Source organism: Lissotriton vulgaris, unplaced genomic scaffold (assembly GCF_964263255.1).
Source record: "Lissotriton vulgaris unplaced genomic scaffold, aLisVul1.2 SCAFFOLD_2257, whole genome shotgun sequence".
NCBI lineage: Eukaryota > Metazoa > Chordata > Amphibia > Caudata > Salamandridae > Lissotriton > Lissotriton vulgaris.
In genome coordinates, this window is record NW_028255757.1 from 197,656 (window position 1) to 211,913 (window position 14,258).

At 43.6% G+C, this 14,258-nt stretch overlaps 1 pseudogene across 1 annotated transcript in view; it reads right to left on the reverse strand.

Moving 5' to 3' along the window:
- The window catches only part of LOC147659012 (sialic acid-binding Ig-like lectin 13), a 197,138-nt pseudogene extending 191,763 nt beyond the window's left edge, over positions 1–5,375 (reverse strand). The window contains exon 1 of the transcript XR_015307337.1: positions 5,273–5,375. The product of XR_015307337.1 is annotated as a sialic acid-binding Ig-like lectin 13 (transcript). The remainder of the gene's footprint in view (positions 1–5,272) is intronic.
- Positions 5,376–14,258: the final 8,883 nt, after the last annotated feature.

Sequence of the window (14,258 nt, forward strand, 5' to 3'; positions counted from 1 at the left end):
ACTCTGCATCTCACGCACATGCCCAAGGTCCAGTGGCCCAACAACATATGGACACTCCCCCGTGATCCTGACCTGGGATCTGGTGATCATCCACCTTCCTCAAGCTTCAAGCCGACGCCTGCAGCCTCAACCAGAAGGGTCCCCCATCTGGCACAGGAACTAGGAAGAAGCACCAAAAGACACCCCTGCACCCGATGCCCCATGGCTCTGGGTGGCCCTGTTGACGGTGTCCTGGCTTATCCCAAGAAACCAACTTACCTCTCAAGCTGGTTGTTACAAATGATTAATTATCTTATAACCTAATGCGTATGATACATAATCAAGTTTTGGGATATTAATGGAATTGACATATTGTTTTATCATTTTAAAATTGTTGATATTTTATCTACTTTTGTAAGATTTTAATTAATCAAATGAATAAATAAACTTGAAACTTGAAACCTCCAAGAGGCCTCCCTGCCCAAGCCTACTGCATCTTGACCGAACCAGAGATCCTCATTGACAACAACATGGCCCCCAATGTCGCCTTGGCATACTGCACCCAACCGCTCCTGTGCTGCTAGTAGTGCAACTCCTCTGCTGATTGTTTGCTCCTGTGGTGCTGATCTCTAACCCAGGAGCTTTGCTCCCACAGCCGAGTGGCCTGCTCGTAAGCAGTCCCTGATCGAAGGCGCCCACAGCCCCATGGGCTAACATTGGACCCGTGCACTCTGCATCCGGCCGCTCTAGTGCCGCTGGTGGTGAGATTTGATTGCCTACCTAGACCTTAGGGAACATTGGTCCTAACTCCTACAACTCCCACTCGTAAGCTGTTTACTTACCAGTGAAACCAATAACTTTTTTTCTCCCATAGGACCCAATGTTATTTTTTTTTTTTTAATCTAAAATCTTGTGTTAATCTGATGTTTTGTATGAAGAAAAAGTGAATACACTGCAAATCCTAAAAAGTCTTACTTACCATGTACTGTGAGATCCCTGACGTGGCATCTAAGCATACCACCTGAGTAGTCGATGTAATCTAAAGGTAATCCAAAAGTATTTTAAAAGTAATTACTCTGTAATTTAAAATGCTTTTTGAACTAATACCAACCCGTAACAATTGCAAATTTAACCACAACTGCCGTTCCTTGTAAAGTTGTGCATTTGAGAATATATATAATTCCCCTAGGCAAAGTCCTGCTTGGCTCTAAAAAGAAAACAAAACATAAGCATGCCTTTTTAATACCTACCTAATTGGTCTGGATTCAGTCTCCAAGTGTGTGCGATCAGTCTTGATTGAGTAAATACAATGGATGCTTAACACACCCTCTGGATAAGCATAACTGCTTCCCCACTCCACCACAAAGAGAGCTGTTAGTACTTACCAAATTTAGCCTCTGCTATACCCCTGGGGACTCCGTCGACTCTGTGTACACTATACCTTATTTTGGTATAGTATTTACAGAGCCAGCTTCCTACACATTACATGAGGAAACAGTGGTTTATTTAGTGGTGAATGCAGGTCCTTGTGCTGTAAGAAACAGTATTCAAGTGTTATTCATGGTTGAAAGGTAGAAGTGGATCATAAATGGCAGCCGTGAACCGGAGCACCTGTTGATGTGTATCAGTGGTGAGGCCTGATACCCGATAAAACTGCAGACAGTGGACAACTGAGTTGTAACTGCTCTTTGAAGTTTTGGGCCCTCCCACGAGAGCAATTTGAAAAATGCAGCCACATTATTTGTATCTAAGGGATAAATGTTCCTTCAGAGGCACCATGGTCTTTCAAAATAGGTGGAGTGCCCCTATGCAGGCTGTTAGAAATGGGGGTATTTAGTTGGCAGAGGTAGGTACTTTTGTCCAAATAGGGACCTTTGCTTCTAGTCAGGGTAGGGGGTATACACACTTTAGATAACCCCTGCTCACCCCCTTGGTAGCATGGCACGAGCAGACAGACTTATCCCAAAGGCAATGTGTAAAGTATTTGTACCAACACTCATAGTAAAACAGTGAAAACACCACAAAAGGACACCACAACAGTTTATAAAAATAAAGTATCTTTATCTAAACTAAACAAGAGCAAATTGACAAAAATTCAACATACGCAATAGAAAATATGACTTAAAAAAGGTTATTGCAAAAATAAAGCTTGTAGAAAACAAGTAGCACCAACTGGGGCAATTGCGACGTCGTGACAGCAATAAATCCAAAGTACGGCACCGACCACGTGGAGTGTGAGTCACACTGACCCCAAAACAAACAGTTCATTCAAAACAGAGCCTGTAACGGTTCACAGCATTGAGGAAGTGAGGTGTCAGTGCTGATGTCGAGGACATCTCCCTGGCATCCACGGGGGAGGTAGGGCGTTATGTCAGCAAGGAGGTGATGTGTGCATCTGGGACAGGTTAAGGCGGTTGCGTCGGCAGTGAGGCATCAGTTCCGGTGATGATGCGAAATTGGCAAGTTTGTGGAGTTACCCTCTGCAGTTATTGGTGCCGTGATAACAGGATGCAGGCATTGGCGTTGACTGAGTCAGTGCGAGTGCTGGCGCTGGGCATGGCCTATAACTGCAGCCATCAGCGGGTGCCGAAGGGCATCGAAGCTGCAATGCAGGCCAGGCTGTGCATCATTCACTTCACAAGTGGTGGCCCGCGCCTCAGTTCAGGTTGCAGCGTCACAGCGGCATCACTGATGGCATTCAAAACAGGTTTTCTTACTTCTCTTAGGTTTCTTCCAGCTCCCAACAGCACAAACAACCTCCAGAGGCCCAACACAGTCACAGGCACTTCCCGGCAGGTCAGAACTCCCAGCAAGGAAGTTCTGGGGAGCTGGTGGTGAAGTATTTGTGTCCCTGAGACTTCAAAACAGGAGGCAAGCTCTACTCAATCACTATGGGAAGATATGCTTGTAAAATTATACAAAGGGTGAACAACCTTTACAACGCAACTTTTACCACGCACTACCATTACAACGCGGTATTTACAACGCAAACCATTACAACACATTGCGCTGGAGGGCGCTCTAGGATAGGAAATAAGTTTAATTTACTATCCAACACCTTCCCTAGTGTCCACGGGGACTGGTGTTGGAATAGTAAATTAAACTTTTCACTATCCAGCACCCCCAAAGCGCTATGCGTTGTAAAGGTTTTCGTTGTAAATACTGCGTTGGGTAAAAGCATGCGTTGTAATGTCATACATCCGTTACAAAGCATTCCCCTTTCTGTCCTATGGGGCAAGATATCCTTTCAATAATGAACAACGAAATTGGCAGTATTTCAATATCAGGACATGTTACACACACCAATACATGTCCTACCTTTCACATATACTGCACCCTGCTGGGGGGGGGGGGGGGGGGGGGGGGGCTACCTCCTTGGCTGGCAACACCAAAAAGAGTTAGGCATAAAACTGGATCCTAACAACCCAAAGCAAGTCCTTATCATTGATTTCTCCACTCAGGGTGAAACCTTCACCAAAGAATTCCCTGATGTTTTCACTTCCAAGCGTGGGCTCCTTAAAAGTTTCCAGGTCTAATACAACCTGTGGATTGTACTGCTTGGGTCGCACCTGTGGTTATCGCTAAGAAGGCCCATGGGAATGACATTAGATTGTGCATCGACCTCAGAGACCTCAATGACAACATAATCATCGAAAGACACCCACTTCCTCGCATCCATGAGGTTTTACGCACCATGGGGGAAGCTACTTGCTTCAGTGTACTAGACCTTTCTAATGCCTACTATCAAGTAGAGTTACACCCCGACTCCAGAGAGTTAACTGCATTTATTACCACTCCTCTGGGGTCATACATGTTCCTCAGAATGCCGTTTGGGCTCGCTTCGGCAGCAGCGGTATTTCAAAAGATAATGCAGCACATACTTGAAGGGGTCCCCAAAACCTTGTGCTTCCAATAATATGTCTTGATCTATGGAGCAACACCTAAGGAGCATGATTCCTCTCTCAGCACGGTCCTCAAGAGATTCAAAGAGGAAGGCCTTACCCCTAAAGAAGAAAAACCTTTGTCTACCGAGGGCACACCATATCAACGGATGGATTTAAACCAAAGTTAAGCCTCCTTGATGGTATTGAAAAAGCCAATGCACCCACTACTAAACAAGAACTCCTATCATTACTGGGTCTTGCAGAATATATGGCCAAATATGTCAAGAACTTTTCTAATATTTGAAACGACCTTAGGGAACTCACAAAAAAACCATACTCCCTTCAAATGGCTAGAAGTGCACCAAGCAGCCTTTGACAACATCAAAAGAAGTATTTTAAATGCCCCCACTTATGTAATTTTGACCCTTTAGGAAGACCAGCCAGCAATAAAGGCCTAGGAGCAACCCTCTCTCAAGTCATCGGTGGAAGAGAATGCATTGTTGCTTTCGCTTCCAGCACTCTCAACAGCTATTAAAGGAACTATTCTGTCATAGAGAGAGAAGCCCTGGCCTGCTTCTGGGCGATTAAACATTTCAAGTTCTACCTGTGGGGGATAAAGTTCATGGTTCGCACCGATCACAAGCCCCTCAACTACATGTTCAGTTGCACAGGCTCAGCTAATAGTACACCCAGAGTAGCTAGGTGGGTACTAGGCCTAGAAAGCTTTGCTTTCAAACCGGAATATGTCGCAGGCAAACTCAATACTGTGGCTGACATCCTTTCGAGGGCACCATTAGAAATATCTAAGAACTTTGAAACAACTGAATTTTCCAACTTACAGGTCCACTCCTCCACAATAAAGCAAGGTGAATGGATTGAAAGCATGACCAAAGATGCCACACTGTCCTGTCTTAAAGACTATACCCTTCATGGATGGCCTGCTTCGCGTAAAAGTGTCAGACAAGACCTAGACAAATACAGGGAAATAAGACATGAGATTAACTTGAACAATGATTACATATTGAGAAACAACAAGACCATCCCTCCAAGTCTAAAGGACAAAATATTAGACTTGGTTCATGAAGGCCACCTAGGGAGGAGCCTTACAAAAAGTAGACTCAGAGTGCACTATTGGTTCCCCAACATGGACTATATGGTTGAGACTAAAGTCAAGAACTGTACCATATGCGCCAATAGTGACTAAACTAAACGGTCCCAAATGACACCTCTTTGCCTACTTTCCATTCCGGACAAACCTTGCAAGAAATTAGCTCTGGACATCATCGGCCCGATTCATAAGACAGGTGTCACTAAAAGATTTGCGTTTGTCCTGACGGATTTTCACTCCGACTGGGTAGTCATTAAAATGGTGCACCAAACCACTACAGAATCCTTGATCAACTTCCTACCAGATACCTTCATCACCGAAGGCATTCCGGCCACCCTGGTCACGGACAATGGTGTCCAATTCACCTTGTCAGCCATGTCCAACTTCCTGACCAGCTTAGCCATAACCCACCTACAAACAGCTCTGTACTGTCCTTGAGGTACCGTTTTGGTCGAGAGAGTAAAACAGGATGGTAAAAGAGAACATTCAGCTAGCTTGCATCAACAACCTACCTGTCGAACGCTCTTTTCAGGATATGCTCTGGGCTTATCATACCACCCCCAACCTAGTCACTGGAATTTCACCATTCTCGTCGCTCAGGAGAAGAAAACCCAGTACAAAGTTCTTCCCTAACTGGATAGGTGGTGGAGAGGTAACAGCACACTCTTTTGAAAAAGCCAAACCCAAAATATCTTCCCATCAAGCCAACTACAAAGACCGATATGATCAAAAGCATGGAACTAAGAACCGAAAATGGTCAGTAGGCGATTGGGTTGCTGTGAAAAAACCACACTCGCAGGGGATCATGAATCTAAGTTCTATGAACCCAGAATAATAGTGGACATCAAGAACAACACTGTAGTGCTTGAGAATGGGCAAAACTGGAGCATGGACCGGTTGGCTAAATGCCCTAACTCAAAGGACACCACTCAAGGTGATATCACCAGGGGGCCCTGACGTTCCACTCTAACCTCCCATGAGCAGTACCAGAAGACCTACTATTTCACCCAAATGGCATAAAGACTTCATTATGTAATAACGTTTTAATCTCTTTTACATTGTTTTATGGGGGGAAGATGTGTTATAATTCCCTCAAGTTACTTTACCTCCCTTATAACTTGCCACCTCATTCCAATGGTTTCTCCTGCCCTCTCTCTCACCCCCTCCCTTTTTCCACCTCTCAGAATGTTCCTACAGTTGAGCCAGAGGCTGCCTTAGAATGTTGACAAGGCAGCCTGACTGGCAGAGTTGGTAGTCACTGAGCTTGCAGTGGGACGGGTTTGAGGTTCCTGAGTGGAGGCTGCAATAAAAGAGTACTTAAACTTCCCCTACCTGTTCCAGAAGTCTTTGTAGCATGCCTCGTTTTCTGTTATTAGACCGCTCAATTTTCTAGGTTTTCAAGAATCCACTGTAGATTGATGCTTTGCTCTCGTTCCTCGTTCTTCCTGCAAAAATCCAGCTGCCCTTCCCTGGCATCCCCAACATCCTCCAGTGTACAAAGTATTTGTTCTAGATCCCCCAATTCAAGATTTGCAGCTTTAATTCTCTAGAGACCTCCTGTCTCCATGTTGTGAAGTTGATTGCTGAGTCTGCTGAATTTCTCTTCCATTAAGGAGCTTGTGAGGCACCTCAGAGGATTCTTGCAATGGTCTGTAGGGTGATGTGTCAGGACTAACCACAGACCTTCTTTAGTGTCTTTTCTTGAGTCATGTATCATGTCTGTGGTCTTGGTCAGCATATGTTTCAGGATTGTGTCTCTCCCGTTTTATTGTGGCATCATATATGGATGTGAATGGAGGAGAAGACTGTGCTCAATTCCCATGGGGAAAAATCATCTACTTTAGATTTCAATTTGGTGAGCACATGGTTTTTAGAGGTCGGTGAATTGCATCCGAGTTGAGAAGGGCTCTGCAGCCATTGGCCTGGGACAATTAGAATTGTACCATGTGCAGGAGGGGCCATTAGGCTAAAGTGCAGGGATGCCTGCTCCCTGTTAAGGGGAATTCAAGCCACTTTCTTGGACTCTGGCACCCAAAGCTCACAGGAGTTGATGTGATGCACTGTGTGCTGAAGCAGCACTCAGCAATCGTGAAATGGGGGAAAGAATTGTCCCTGGTCAACCACCCCTCTCTGGAGTCCGTGTGAGAGGGTTAACTGCATCCCAGAAGCACCCAACTCGAAGGGGGCTAGGCTATGAAAGAGAACTCTGTATGGCTGGGCTCCAGTCCCAATGTCGCCCTTACAAATGGGATCATGCTGCTTGTCTTGTGTGCAGTGTAAGGGGGCTCTCTGAGCTCATCTCCAGAATCCTCTCTTTATTGTTGTTGGCTTGCTCATCAATGTGCAGGGGATGATTTCACTTTGAATGATCATCTACACTTTAATCTCCAGGGGACGATCCAGGCTTGTCAGAACTGTGCCTGCCACTTTGTAAGGGTATTCTGGAATATCAGGAAGGTCGCTTTCACCTCCAGGCAGTAGCGAGCACCCAGAGGTGTCATTTCTGACATGGACATGTATGGCACTGGGAATTGCAGACTTCATTTCCTGCCAGACAGGGGTGATCCTTCCTTGGTGTAACTGGATGCTCATTTTTCCCCGGGGAAAGATCTTGCAGGAAGACCAAGTGTTCCCTCCTTCATAGCCACCAAACTAAGAACATGGCGGATGCCAGGCCCACTCAGCATGTCAGGCACCGGTGATCCAGAAAGACCATTGTAAACTTCAGAGGGAACCCCAGGTGCCAGGGGGATCCCCCAGTGCAGTAAACCATCTGTGTGCTTCAGGGGAAGATCAAGGACTGGGCAGAAGTTGGGCCATTGATGCAGCTTCATACAAGTTCTTTCACTTGGTCCCCATCTTACCTATGCCCTCTCATATGTATCCTGTTCATAGAACCCACCACAGAAGATGGGGGAGTTCTCCTAAGCATGACAATATGCATGGAGCTAATGGTGAGTTTTTTTTAGAGCAGAAACTTAATAAAAATAAGGAATAGCAAAAGGCTATGTATGAAGAAATCTCTAAAAAAATTGCGATTTTTTAATATTCAGTAATTGCGCCTCGCAAATTGCGAGTCGCATTTAAGGAATACCTCCCCATTCATTCCTATGGGCCTAGATGCATGAAGGGGAAGACATTCTCAATTTGCGAATCGCAATTAGCGAATCACAAATTGAGAATGCAATTTCAAGGGTGCAGGGGTGTCCAAAGGACACCCTGTTGCACCCCTGAAATTGATCTGTGCACATATGCAACATAACACTTAGAAAAATTGCAAATTACCATGAAGTTGAACTTCATGGTAAATTGCTACTCCTATTAGCGAAATTGCAATTTTTTTACTTTGATGCATTGCATTTAAGGAATCTCAGTTTGGGATTCCTTAAATGCAACTGCAATTTAAGGAATCTCAATTTAGAGATTCCTTAAATTGCGATTTTTGCATTTGGGATGATGCAACCCAAATGCAAAAATACCGGTCGCAAAGGGGCAGATTCTGAGAATCTGCCCGTTTGCGACCGGTTTTTAGCTTGATGCATGTGGGCCTTAGCTTCTTACCTCTCTCCAGAAGTTGCATGCAAATGTGAATGCTGAACTTGACAGAATTGCCAAGAAAGATTGATTAAGTAGTTGAGAGCTAGAGTTTAAGCCATAAATGTTGGCAATATTAGATTCAATAAAGTCAAGTAGGTATTTGCAGTATAATTTAGTTGTGATCAGTTTACTTTTCAAAACATTGTGATTGGTAAATTGTTCAAGATTTCCTTTGTCCAACTCGATTCCTCACTAAGTTATAAGCACGGCAGCCTCCCTGTTGTATTGTAGAGGGTTTTGTTGTGTTCGGTTTTTGACCAGCCCACTCCATTTCAGCTATTTTTCTGCCGAACCACTTATTGGTTGTTGTTATAACGTTGCTTTGATGGGATTATTTTTTAAAAGAGTTCGGATGTCTAGGTCAGATGATAAATTGTTGCAAAAGTTGTCCACTAAGAACGCAATACTTGTATCTTGAATCCGGTTCCTCTGTGTTAAACTTTTAAGCCAGCAAGGTACCTAGATAGTTAAAATAATTTTTATTATACGGTAAAGGAACACACAGCTATGGAAAAATGCATTCAAATGAGTGCAAAGAGATGTATTGACTAGTCACCTGCACCTTTCCTTCCCCAGGACGCCAATAAAAATACATTGCCTAGGAATTCAGAAGACATGCTAAATATGTTTTTTCATAAATTACATATAAGCGTGTTAGGATTGGTATGCTACACTTACCTTTCCAAAGAAACAACATCAGAAGCAGCCTAACCAATCCCATATTTGGGCTGTCATAGATGATTGAGGTATGGCTAGTTTGGTAATTTTACTAGGGCACTTGTAGTCCAAGAGGGAACTGTACTTCCTGGAAAGGTGTAAAGGCATCAAATTTTCGTGATACACCAAATAATTCCAGTGGGTTGATCTAAGGAGGGAAATAATATAAACGTGCTCTTTATTAGTGTAATAATTTGACACACAAGAATATGTGTAGCAATACAGCAACCACATAATAACAATACATTTGATCAGCACATTCATACATGGATCATAAAATGTGATGTCCATTGGAAGTGCAGCTGCTTTGTGAACTGCATGTATCACGAGAGCATGGGACTGATTAAGGTGACTATGGATTACTAGAGGAGCTCTTTAGGAACAGTGTAATGTCGGGCAACATATTTTTTTTTGCAATAACAATTCTGAAAGTGACGCAATCTCTACACCTGGGAGCCATCGGTGACTTTCCCTGCACAAGCCTACCAAGCCTCACAATGTGGACCATAGCATGGAAATTCTGCGTCATCTCAAATAAAATAGTGGTAATTGTATCTGGAATGAAAGTTTCTGGCCATTTAGGTGTTGTGAATAACCTCTATAGAGTGAATTGTTTTCCGTGGATGTAGGGAGTGTTTGTTATTTAAATGTGAATTTACATTGAAAAGTCCTAAAGTTCTAAAGAACCACGGAAAAGTAAAGCACGCTCAGTGATAATGGTCTTATATTACCACCAAATTGCATTTTGTCCTGATGCCGGGGCAATCTGAAGTCCAGTCAAACTAGCCACTCATTATGCACAAGATACTGCTGTCAGCATCTGTGCCAAAGTAAACAGATACCATTTCTAGAGTGCGTGCCCATGTTGCAGCCCCAGGTTGGAGAGAAATCCATCTTCTTTTTACATCACAAGCAAGTAGCAGGTTCAGAAGTTCTTCTCTGCTTGATGGCTGGGCCTTTGTATTCCATAACTTAATGAGCGTTTGCCTCAGGCTTTCAAATCCATAGGAATTTTCTCATGAAAAAAACCTTCTGTGATTACAGTTGGTGGAACCTTAAAAACAATTTTTAGTTTATACACATAGTGGCATAATTATAAGAGGGTTCCGATCATGTTTGCACAATGCATAGTGGTGTCTGGGTGACGCTAGTCTCTAAATCAGAATGTTGAAGCCACGCAAAGCCACTTTGCTTGGCTTTGATGGCTCCAAATATCTGGAGTAAAACAGAGCAAATCGCTGCATTGCATTGGTCTTCCGTAGGAAGGCATTCCATAGGTGTCGCGTGGGTGTTCCAATGAAACTCTCATGGTTTTTTACACATTACCAGATTTATAAGACCTTGTCAATCTGGGAATGTGCCCAAAAGACACACCTCCCAGGAGAGGTGTAACAAGAGGAAATATCTTTATTTTTGTTTTGTATTATATTTTGTGGCACACCTTGAAAGAGTAATATGCCTCTCTGGATTGTTGTTGTGGAGGAAGGTGTACCTTTCTGTGCAAAAACAATCATGCATGTAAAGCAAGCAACCTTGCACCACGGTGCAAGGTTGACTGCATTGGTGCTAGGTAGCACGTAGTATGTCAATGCAGGGCGAAAAGTTAGGAATGCTCCATATGCCTTAAGAACAGTGCGTTCCTGCCCTTTCACAATGATGCAGTGCAGTACAGCAAGGAGACTTTCTGCGCTGCATACATTTGCCCCATATTTGATTACTTGAGCCTCGCTGATGCTAAAAGCCAACAGTGTCTTTTGTGAGATTTACAAATGGTGTATACCCTTCAGGTCAAACTACCACGTGAGGGCAATCGTAAATGAGAAAGCTTACAAAGGTTGTAATTTTGTCGTAATACCAAAACATACATGAAGGAGTATTATGATATATGCATGCCACTTGCTTGTACCTGGTTGTATTTGGAGTTAGGCTGACAAATAAGACCAAGGATTGTTATTTTAGTAGATTTTCTCTTACATGAAAACTATGAAAGTTTGTGTCCAGTTACATTTCTCACTGTACTCTCTCCTCAGTAGTGGTTTCTTTCACAGAGGCCAGTAGCAAGAAAGAAATACAACCTGGAATATTCAAGAATCTTCTTTTATGAGGATTGACCAATTCTGTAGAGCAGTCATGTCTCTGAGATTTCTGAAGATTAGTTAAAAATCCATATTACTAATAATGTTGCCATTGGGGTCATCAGATTAAGTAGTGTATAACTTTGGATATAATTGGATACTGATCATAAAACTGCTTGCAAATGATGCACCATTTCTTTTTACGAGTATCTGATTTTACTAACTGCGCTATTAGGTCAATTCATATAGGGTCCGATTAAGAGTTTAGCGGTGCCACTCCAAGTGCACCCTGCAGCTGAACCACCAAACCCGTGGTCTGGCAACCTGCCAGATCATGAGTATTCCTCATGTCTGGTGGGATTTTTTTACGATTCCACGGCGTTGCCCTGAAAATGGGCCACACAATGGGAACACCAAAAACAGTTCCTGCATGTGCAGCGGACGCGACACCAGTGCTGCTAGCTGCATTTACGCTTGAGGGGGAAAACTGCTACTGAGGCATATTGTTGTTTTTAAAACTTGCAGGAAAACTGTTTTTACCTTCACTTTGTTCTTGGCAAACCCCAGACCCGTTCCGACACGGCAGTGCCGATTGATCGGAGGGTCAGAAAGGAGCATTGCAACTTCCGGTACTTCTTCCCACTCGCAAGGTCAGCGCTCTAGCCGTCTGCCTGAGAATACTACTTAGGCAAGAACTAATGCGCAAGCGCAGCGGATGCGACACCAGTGCTGCTAGCTGCGTTTACGCTTGAGGGAGAAAACAGCTACTGAGGCATATTGTTGTTTTTAAAACTTGCACGAAAACTGTTTTACCTTCACTTTGTTCTTGGCAAGCCCCAGACCCCGTTCCGACACGGCAAGTGCCGATTGATCGGAGGGTCAGAAAGGAGCATTGCAACTTCCGGTACTTCTTCCCACTCGCAAGGTCAGCGCTCTAGCCGTCTTCAGAGAAAACTATTCAGGCAGGCACTAATGCGCATGCGCAGCGGACGCACCGAAGGTGCGCCAAAGGCAAGCCCGTGTATGCCCGTCCGCACCTGGCCCGGGTGGAGGGCCAGAACTCCTGCCCCACAACGCCTAGGACATATAACTTACTCTAGAGTGGACCTATATAATCTGAATCTAAGCTCTGCCCCTCTATGCTGCCCTAAACTTGATCCTAATTTGAACCTAAAGAATGTGAACGCTGCAAACTGCAGTTCATTTTCAAACCAATACTATCTTCAACAAATTTAAAATAAGTAGTAATGGGAGGCAAAATAAAGGCTATGCTAATTAACGCACGTTCTCTAATTAAACTTAATGTAGAGATGGCTGAGATGATAGTTAGTCATGGCCTAGATCTAGTTTTTGTTATGGGCTAATGATTCATCTGATCCCGACTTAATACAAGCACTCCCCACTGATTTCCAGATTATTAGAGCAGACAGAAACAACGAAAAAGAGGAGGTGGACTAGCAATTATGGCTAAAAAGGACATAGTGATAATAACATCCTCAATAGGCACCACACAGGACTGTGAGTTGTTATCTTTCCAGATACAACTCAGTCCAAACGACTCTTGGAACGGCCTATTAATCTATTACCCACCGAGAGCTCGGACACCCCTGGTGGACAAACTTACCCAGTATCTAGAAACCAGTATTAATCATGCAAACTACACTATACTAGGTGATTTTAACCACCGCTTAGAGAACTTATTAGATGCTAAGAATGCTGAGCTCTTCGATACTATGTCAAGCTTAGGGATGGAGCAAATAGTTAAGGAGAGTACCTACATTGCCGGTCACACATTGGATGGCCTTTTTACTTCCAATCCTAGCATCAAAATAAGGGAGATCCTACCAGTGGTGTGGTCAGACCATAGAGCTATATTGTTCTCTATTACAGCCTCACCGCAGCCTAAGACAGAAACCATTCCAACAACAAAACATACCTACCGTGCTTGGGCAGGAATTGACACAGATTGCCTTCAGGCAACCTTACTAACAAACAAACCTAACTTACAGGTTAAAACTGATCTGGCAGTTCAGAATATGAACTCCTGGATTACTAACGCCACTAACATAGTAGCGCCTCCAAAGACCATTTTCTCAATGAGGAATAAACCTTCCGAACCTTGTTTTTCTGACAAATTAAGGAAACATAAACAGCTCTGTAGGAGAATAGAAAAACGATGGAGACAAATCTATAATAAAGATCGGAAAAAGCTCCATTCACAGGCCATAGCTACCTATAAAAATCTAATCAGGGAGGAAAAAAGTAACTATTTTACTACAAAAATCTTGGCTGCCAAAAACTCGAGCAAAGAGCTCTTTGCGACTGTCGGAATATTAACAAAATTATCGTCTAATACCAAATCTGACAATAATCCAGACTTTTGTAATACCCTTGGTCAGTCGTTCGTGGACAAGGTGGAGCTGGTATATAGAACCTTTACCAACCCTCCCAAGGATTCACACTTCTCCAATGATCTACCATCTAATAAGGACGATTCCGTCCCAAATACATCTGGTTTCTTTTTTACCCCCCCTACTAGAGAACAGATCACTGAAATGATATCAGTTACTAAATCAGGGGCACCTTCTGACCTGTGTCCCCCTAAATACTTTCATCTTTTCTCTGACATTCTCGACGAGCAGCTATTTGAGCTGTTCTCTGGAATCATACTGCAGAAGCAGTTTCCTGCTGCCTGGAAGATAGCTTCTGTACTACCCCTGTTGAAAAAACCCCACCTGGACCCTGCCGAACCCAATAACTATCGTCCCATTTCCAGAATTCCATTTGTCTCCAAAATCTTACTGAACACCAGCTTTCGGCTTATATATCCACCAACAACCTTCTCGACCAATCACAAGTTGGCTTTAGAGAATGTCATGCAACCAAAACTGCCTTGAT